This window comes from Suncus etruscus, chromosome 2 (assembly GCF_024139225.1).
Source record: "Suncus etruscus isolate mSunEtr1 chromosome 2, mSunEtr1.pri.cur, whole genome shotgun sequence".
Taxonomy (NCBI): domain Eukaryota; kingdom Metazoa; phylum Chordata; class Mammalia; order Eulipotyphla; family Soricidae; genus Suncus; species Suncus etruscus.
The window spans coordinates 36,192,362-36,201,368 of NC_064849.1; positions in this window are offsets into that span (position 1 = coordinate 36,192,362).

The window sequence follows — 9,007 nt, forward strand, 5'->3', positions numbered from 1 at the left end:
ATGATATTTTTTTCAGCAGGACATATACTAAAATTTAAACAAATCAGGGAACATTAGCATGATCTCTATGCAAGGATGTCATAAAAATGTATGAAGCTTGGGGCTGGAGTGATAGCATGGAGTTAGGATGTTTGCCTTGCATGCAGAAAAACAGTGGTTTGAATCCCGGCATCCCATATGGTCACCTGAGCCAAGAGCACTGCTGAGTGTGACCCATAAAACCAAAAAAAAAATTATGAAGCTTTACATGTTTTGTTTTCAAAAATATTTATAAATTTATCATTGATTTACAATTTTGTAGAATTTCAGGAATTTAATTATATTCATCTATATGTGTATAGTATTACTAGCTTATAATTAAAAGAAAAAGAATATCTACCAATATGTGGGATAAGAAAGAAACCTAGTATAGGAACAATAAGTTGTAGAAGTTATTAAAGTTGAAGATTTTGTCTATAGAATTGAGTTACTTGAAGGAAGGGGTTGTAAGGGTCCTTGTGGATAGAAATGGGCTTTTGGGTGATGGGTGTGGTGATGGAATGATGTGTGCATCAGTATGATTAACAATATTGTAAATCCTGGTAACTCAATAAAAATGGTTTAAAATAAATTTGACTAGGGGCTGGAGAGGTGGCACAGTCCGTAAGGCATTTGCCTTGCACACGTCTGGCCTAGGATGGACCATGGTTCGATTCCCTGGCATCCCATATGGTCCCCCAAGCTGGGAGTGATTTCTGAGCACACAACCATGAGTAACTCCTAAGCTTCACAAGGTGTGGCCCCAAAACAAAAACAAAATTTGTCTAATGTGAAAATCAATTTTATTGCAGCAAAGGTATAAAGAAATTTTTATAGTGAAAGCAAAAGTGTAGGAAATTCCAAGTTGGATAGTATATTAAAAATATGCCCATAGGACACAGATTACTTCATTTTACCACATATTTCTGCATTTTTCTATAAAACTAAAAAGAAAGGAAAAAAGAAAGGCTGGGGGCAAGGGACCATGTGTCTCAGAGGCATTGGTGGGGAAAAAATAAGGACCAACTAAATATCCAAGCCACAATCAATGACAATAGAATCAAGAGACCTAAATTTTAACAATCTAAACTTAAATAGACCTGTTAGACTGGTAGGCAAAGAATTGGGGGTAGAGGGGGTGGTATAGGATACACTCTGGAATCATTGGTGGAGGGAGGTTGACATTGGTGGTGGAAATGGCCCTGACTCACTGATATCTGAAATTTAACTCTAAAGGACTTTAAATCACAATGATTTAAGTAAAATAAAAGTTATATATAATATATATAAATATATATAAGTTATATATGTAGCTATATATATATATATATATTATATAGCTAGAGCAATAGCACGGCAATAGGGCATTTGCCTTGCACACTGTCGACCTGTGACGGACCCAGGTTCAATTCCTGCCATTCCATATGGTCCCCAGAGCCTGCCAAGAGAGATTTCTGAGTGCATAAACAAGAATAACCCCTCAGTGCCACCGGGTGTGGCCCAAAAATAAACAAACAAAATCCCTCCAAAAATGCCCATAATTTTGTACCTTCCTAAAAATTATATGGTGGGAATGAAAGGGTAGAACACCAGATGAATTTAGTTGGTCAGTTTAAATTTCACCCATTGAAAAAGTATCCCATCATAATAGATAATGGGATGGCTGAAGCTAGAAAATAACAGCATATAAAAGGAAGCATCCAGCCAGTCTTTGTCTGTGGTTCTCTCTTGGCATTCTATCCTTCCAGTCTTGTTTGTATCTAGATAGTTGGCTGAGTACAGACAGACCTCAGAAGCCCAGACAGGGACAGAATACATGTAGGGATCAGATGCCTGGGAAAGCTCAGATTTGGGCAGGATATGGATGCCCAGGTAGTCAGAAGGTGCTGAGCATAGGTGTCTCACTACAGGCACCATAGCCATGGCCAGAGACTAGGAAAGCCATATCAACAAGTACTACTCATGTATAGTTGAGAGAGAGGCCCAGAAACAGGTACAGAACACTGAGATCTTACCCATTTGTCATGGCTATAGCCTGAGACTAAGGAAAACTAAAATGTTACTGAATCCTGAGCAATAGCACAGCGTGTAAGGTGCTTGCATTGTACATAGTCAACCTGAGTTCTATCCTCTTCATTCCATATGGTCCCCCTTGAGCAACACTAGGAGTGATTCCTGAGTGCAGAGCCAGGAGTGACCTCTGAGTGTTGCTAAGTGTGACCCTCAAACAAAAATAAAACAGAAAGCTAAAACATCAGGAAACCATGTCCAACACAGTACAAGAGTTATACAATGGATCAGGCATCATGAGACAGAACAAGTGCATTGCACATGGGAAAATGAGAGGCCTGGATATTTGAAGAGGGACTTAGACTCATCTACTTAAATTGTACAATGAACTCTAACTTCTTAATGTGCTGAGTTTTACGCAAAATTTTCATGTAATTCTCAAGAACACAACAATGCACAAAAATCCACTTTCACACTAACAAAACTACCACAAAGGTATTCTGAAAATAAGACAAGAACAAGAGGTAATATAACAGTAGCAACATATAGGAAGATGGAAAGCAGATGAACAAAGATAAATTGATAATCAGATCATGAAAGTCAAGCCCAAACCAACAACAGAGAAACTGAGATCCAATCTGATTTATACTGAAGAATTCCAAAAAGAGCTAATACAAATTTAATTCAAACCTGTATTTTGCACTTGGACATTTGCTACATTATTGAAATGTCGCTTTAAATATAGATTATTTCTAACATATACTAGAAAAGATTAATTTTTGGGGGGAGTCACATTCAGAGATGTTTAGGGATTAGTTCTGATTCTGCACTCAGGAATTTTTTTTTGGCAGTGCTCAGGGGACTACCATATGTGATACTGGGGATGGAATCTGGGTTGGTAAGGCAAGTGCCTTATACACTATACTATTAATACAGCACTGAAAAAATTAATTTAACACATATTTTGTTTTTGTAACACCTTCCTTATTAAATAAAAATATTTAAGTAGAAAGATAAAGTCCTGTTGTTCTTATTTGTCATAGGAACAGCTATATGACTGACTCTCACCCTTTCTTATCCAATCAGAAAATATTGAACACCCAAAAAATAAAAAAGGGGGGCCGGAGAGATAGCATAGTGGTAGGGCATTTGCTTTGCATGCAGCTGATCCAGGATGGATGGTGGTTCGAATCCTGGCATCCCATATAGACCCCCAGCTTGCTAGGAGTGATTTCTGAGTGCAGAGCCAGGAGTAATCCCCTGAGTGCAGTCGGGTGTGACCCCCCCAAAAATTTGAACAGAGTATTGATTTGAGAATTACTAGGAATAATTTTTTTTGGCTAAAGGACAGAAACAGAGAAAGAGCAACTACCATAGTTTATATAGTATGTACAAAGTCCCTGAGGTAGGAGAAATTATGGCGTATCTGACCAAATGAAAGTCAGCTATGTCTAAAGCATGAGTGAACAGAAGAGAAAAATGGAGAGATAGATAAGGTCCAGATGACTTAGAGATAACTTTCCCTGCTCTGCTGGACTGGACCTTGAATTTCCCTAATTTCTTCTGCAGAGGAAACTGTCCCCACCCACAAAGGGCGGAGCCAGAGGCCCTGAAGCTAAGCGGATTGGCCGTGCACATCTCCTAGTCAATGAACCCTTTCTCAACACAAAGAAAATACCACACTACAAGTGTGACAATGGGGAAACAATGCAGGCCAAAACTATGCATAGAGAATGAAGATGGCAACTATGATGACCCAAAAAAAGTTCCAATACTTATTTAGCCTTTCAAATAAGGAAAAGGAATATGGAGGATGTTCACAGAACTCAAAGAAAGGATGGATAGAGCTGAATGAATCACTAATAAGAACGAAGAGGATATGAAAATAGAAATCAGAAAACTTCAAATTGAAATAACAGGACTGAAAAACTTCGTAGGTGAAATGAAAATCTCACTGAAAAGCCTCTCCAATAGAGTAACAGCAGCTGAGGACAGAATCAGTAAGCTGGAAGATAAGATGCATAACAATGGAAGAGATTTTAAAAAGAGCCTTAACACAAATTATCAGACAATGGAAAAAATCCGCAACATAAAAATCAATGGAGTCCCAGAAACCCAGGAAGAAAATTCCCAGGAAGAACCAACAGTTAAGCATATCATTTCAGGGGCCGGCAAGGTGGCGCTAGAGGTAAGGTGTCTGCCTTACCGCGACCGCGGTTCGATCCCCGGCGGCGTCCCCTATGGTCCCCCCAAGCCAGGGGCAATTTCTGAGTGCTTAGCCAGGAGTAACCACTGAGCATCAAACGGGTGTGACCCGAAAAAAAAACAAAAACAAAAACAAAAAAAAACAAGCATATCATTTTAAAGAAACTCCAGAGCTAGAGTGCACACAACCAAATCCATACCACTTAGGATTCTTAGCATTTTAACTACCTGACTATAACCTAAAAGCAAGAAGATGCCACCATTACATAAGAAGGAGTATTGTGCTGAATTTCCTTCCACCCTCTCTCCACCAATACAAAGATTGAAACCCAAAGCACCCTGTAAAACTATTTGAAGGTAAGAATTTAAAGAGATATTTGAGATGAAAGGAGATGCCACAGCCCACCTGCAGAGATTGAGCAGGCAGGAGTCTTACAAGAAAGGTTTTTTCTGGAGACCAGAATTAATAGGGTAACAGGCAGGGTAGGGAAGCCAGGGGCCTTATAGTCAAACCCAAGGCAGAGAGAGGTAGAGAGAGGAAAGAATTGAGATTGGGATCAGGTCAAAGAATACTTTAAAAGACTAGAGGAGGGACCGGAGAGATAGCATGGAGGTAAGGCATTAGCCTTGCATGCAGAAGGTCGGTGGTTTGAAACCTGGCATCCCATATGGTCCTTCGAGCCTGCCAGGAGTGATTTCTGAGTGTAGAGCCAGGAATAACCCCTGAGCAAAGTCGGGTGTGACCCAAAAACAAACAAACAAAAAGACTAGAGGAGAGGGAAAGGCAGAAGCTATAAGGTAGCAGAAATAGCAACCAGAGTTCAGGAGAAACAACTCCCCTCCCCCTTGCACTAGAGGGACTGCTTATATAGGCCCTACACACACACACACCTATAAACATGACAGTTACCAGGGGGCCCTTTCTTAATTGATGTATTGGATCTTAAAGGGACAGACCCTTTTCATGGCTGTCAAAGGGCTATAATAGTTTGTGTAACCCATAATCAGATCATAAATTTAGAACCTAACTCAATAAGAGCAGTATCACTTTTAAAAGAGGGTTAGCCACACCAGAGAAAGTGATTATTTTGTGCCTACATGCATGGGGAAAACTGTGACGATACAAGAAGAAGGTTGCCATGTCTAAGTCACAGAAAGCAGTCTTACCAGAAAGTCAGATGACGTTCTTTTATCTAGGACTTCTGGCTTCCAGAAGGCCAGACTCTATAAAAAAAAAATGAGACAATAGATTTCTTTTGTTTGGGCAACCAAGTATATTATTTTTAGCAGGCTGGGCAGACTATGACCAAGAAACATAATTTGCATTCAGATCACTCACTTTGCTGGTGTATAGAATACTCATTGGAAGGAGGCTGGGACGTTTATGAATAGATATGGGTATTTCAATTACTATATATTTTCAAAATTAAAACAAGCAAATTGTTAACTCTGACAAGAATAAAGATGATGACTTGCAATAGATTGCTACTTAGAAATGATTAATTTGTGATTGACAAATAACAATAATAACCACAATATATTTTACTTGAGGTAGAAATGATAAGGAATCAGAGACTCTTATGACCCCTGGACAGCCATAGGCAGACTTCTGTCTCTACAAGGTTAAGATGCTAGTTATCAGACACCCCTTAAAATTGCTGGAGAAACTGTAGGACTCTGCTCTTGCTGCCTGTTGCCGCTTCTTCTACGGTTTCTCTTTTTTTGGTCCTAACCTTGTGGCATTATCTTTCTGTGTCTCTCTCTCTCTCTCTCTCTCTCTCTCTCTCTCTCTCTCTCTCTCTCTCTCTCTCTCTTTCTCTCTGTCTTCCTGCCTGTCTGCCTGCCTTTCTGGCTCTCTCTCTCTCTCTCTCTCTCTCTCTCTCTCTCTCTCTCTCTCTCTCTCTCTCTCTCTCTCTGTCTTCCTGCCTGTCTGCCTGCCTTTCTGGCTCTCTCTCTCTCTCTCTCTCTCTCTCTCTCTCTCTCTGTCTTCCTGCCTGTCTGCCTGCCTTTCTGTCTCTCTCTCTCTCTCTCTCTCTCTCTCTCTCTCTCTCTCTCTCTCTCTCTCTCTCTCTCTCTCTCTCTCTCTCATTGGCTAGAAGTCCCCTGGCCTCCCTGCTTTGCCTCTCCCTTAATTAAACCCTGTTTCTTACCCTCTCTCATTGGTATTTGTTGTTTTGTTTGTTGGTTTGGTTTGGTTTTTGGGTCACACCCGGCAACGCTCAGGGGTTACTCCTGGCTCTACGCTCAGAAATCTCTCCTGGCAGGCTTGTGGGACCATATGGGATGCTGGGATTCGAACCACTGGTCCTTCTGCATGCAAGACAAATGCCCTACTACTCCATGCTATCTCTCCGACCCCTCTATTTGGTGTTTTGATTGGCCCTGACAAAAGTGAATTTCTCTTTCAGGTGAATGTTCAGAATTAAGTAATACAGAATTGATACAGTGTTTTACAGCACGAAGAGACCCATTTTCTAATTTCTTCTCTTTGAGTCAGCTCATTCTCTAGGCTACATTATTGCTCAACATGCCTGCTGTTTTTGGTTTTTGGGCCACACCCGGCAGTGCTCAGGGGTTACTCCTGGCTATCTGCTCAGAAATAGCTCCTGGCAGGCACGGGGGACCATATGTTTTGCCGGGATTCAAACCAACTACCTTAGGTCCTGGATCGGCTGTTTGCAAGGCAAATGCCGCTGTGCTATCTCTTGGGCCCCGGAACAGGAAATTCTATTGGATCTGGGCACTTCTTGCCAAATCACTATTTCACTTTATTCATATGTCTTCCTGTACTGCTGTAGCTACCTAAATGGTGTCCTTGCTTATGCTTTAGTATCCTACACTAATTTTTCTTACAACACTTGACCCATGGATCACTCCTAGCAATTTTTAGACAGCTAGGTCAGAGAGTTGAATGCTAGGATCTAAAGATGCCCTTTGATGCCAGGATCTACAAAACTATCCTAGCAGAGTTCATTGGCCTCCAGGGCTATATCTAGAGATGACTGAGGTGAAGGAGTCAAGCAGTTATGGGTTGGAATTGGGCTTTCCTGAACTGTTTCCCTAGACCCTGTTTTGTGAGTTTTAACAAATCTATGAAAGTCTTAGAGATCACCATGATCAAAGTAGGAAATGGTTGTTTAATGCTCAAAGTTCTACTGAACAGTTGGCAGAGATTTATAGCAATGAAGTTCTCAAAGTATTTTTATTGCTTCTATGGGTGTGGTCTGCACATGTAGAACTTGGGCATGGTCCTGTGACAATCAGATTCCTTCTCTTCTCTTCAGGGTCATCCCCAGGCTCTGTACCTCACAGAGCACCTTTCTCTCTGCTTTCCCTTCTCCTCTGAAAGGTGGGAGTCTCTTGAGGTGCTCACCTTCCACATTGTTGTATTATTATTCTTTGTTACTGAGCTTGCCCTTTGGATGAGGAGATAAGAAAGGGGGATATAACAACTGGGGTCGTGTTTTCAATTCATGTAAAGTGAGACCTCTTTACAAAGTCTTCTTTGGAGAAAAAGGGGTTTCCTTTCAAGATTTTAGATGCCTGTATCCTCTTGAGGCAATGGCAAGGTCAGCAAAATTGGTGTTGCCATTAGGGCAGAGTAAGGGGAGGAATGGGAGTCAGCTTCTTCCATATTTTGGGCCCCCATTCTTCCAAGTTTTGGCTATAAGGAAGAAATTCTCTTGACATTTCACAGCCCCTACTTCCATGATTTCCCTTCCATGATTTCCCTGTGCGCATATCAAAGTCAGGCAGGAGAGGAAGAAAAAGAACTAGAAAACTTTACAGCACTATACTAGTTCTTTTTTAAATTTGGACTCCCTAAAGGACAGGGTGAGGATTGATTCTTCTAAAATGTAAAATGGCCAGGGAATGATTTCAGTGATAGACAGAGCACATGTATATGTAAGGCTCTGGGTTCAAACCTGATATTTATCACCCAACACCAATATAAGTAGGAGTGGCCACACCCCAAATAAAATGTTCTAATAATTCAGTCTAATACTACCAAAGAAGAATGGTAAAGGAAGAATGTTCTGGAGTTTCCTTTCCTTTATTACTTTTGCTTATTTAGAAAATAGTCATTGAACACCTGTCTGGACAAGCCTCATGTTATAGTTGTAAACTGATATATTATGAGCTGTAAACATTATAAGATCCTTTTCCAAAACATGGTTTTCTTTCTTTTTTTTCTCCCTTCTTTGTTCCTTCTCCCTTTTCTATTATATCCTATTTATTTATTTTTGGAAAAAAAACATGTTTAAATGGTTCAAAATGACAGGGGTAAAAACTCATTTCCATTTCTGTTTTCCTAATTAACCCACTTCACCTTCTCAGAAGCAATTGATGTTACCATATTTTTTATATGTATCAGCTAATGCTCAAAGACCACTCCTTGTGGTATTTTAGATACTGTGCCTAGATTCAACCAAAGCTGGCTGGCTGCAAGGCAAGCTCCTTAACTCCTATACCAATCCTCAGTCCTTTATTTTTTACTTAAAAAGGATCAACATAAGAGCGACATCACTCTTACAAATTCCAAATTGCTTTATTCTCTTGCCAATAGATTTTTGTCAATGGCTTCAATTCAGCGCATAAAATAGTCTTTATCTTTCTCAAGGCTACATAGTGTTCCAACACATGGAAATCACAGAATTATTCTAATAGCTCATTTATAACATTCTAGGTTGCTTGTCATCTTATTTATTTATTTTTAAATTATAACTTTATTTAAGCATCATGATTACAAACATGTTTGTTGTTGGGTTTCAGT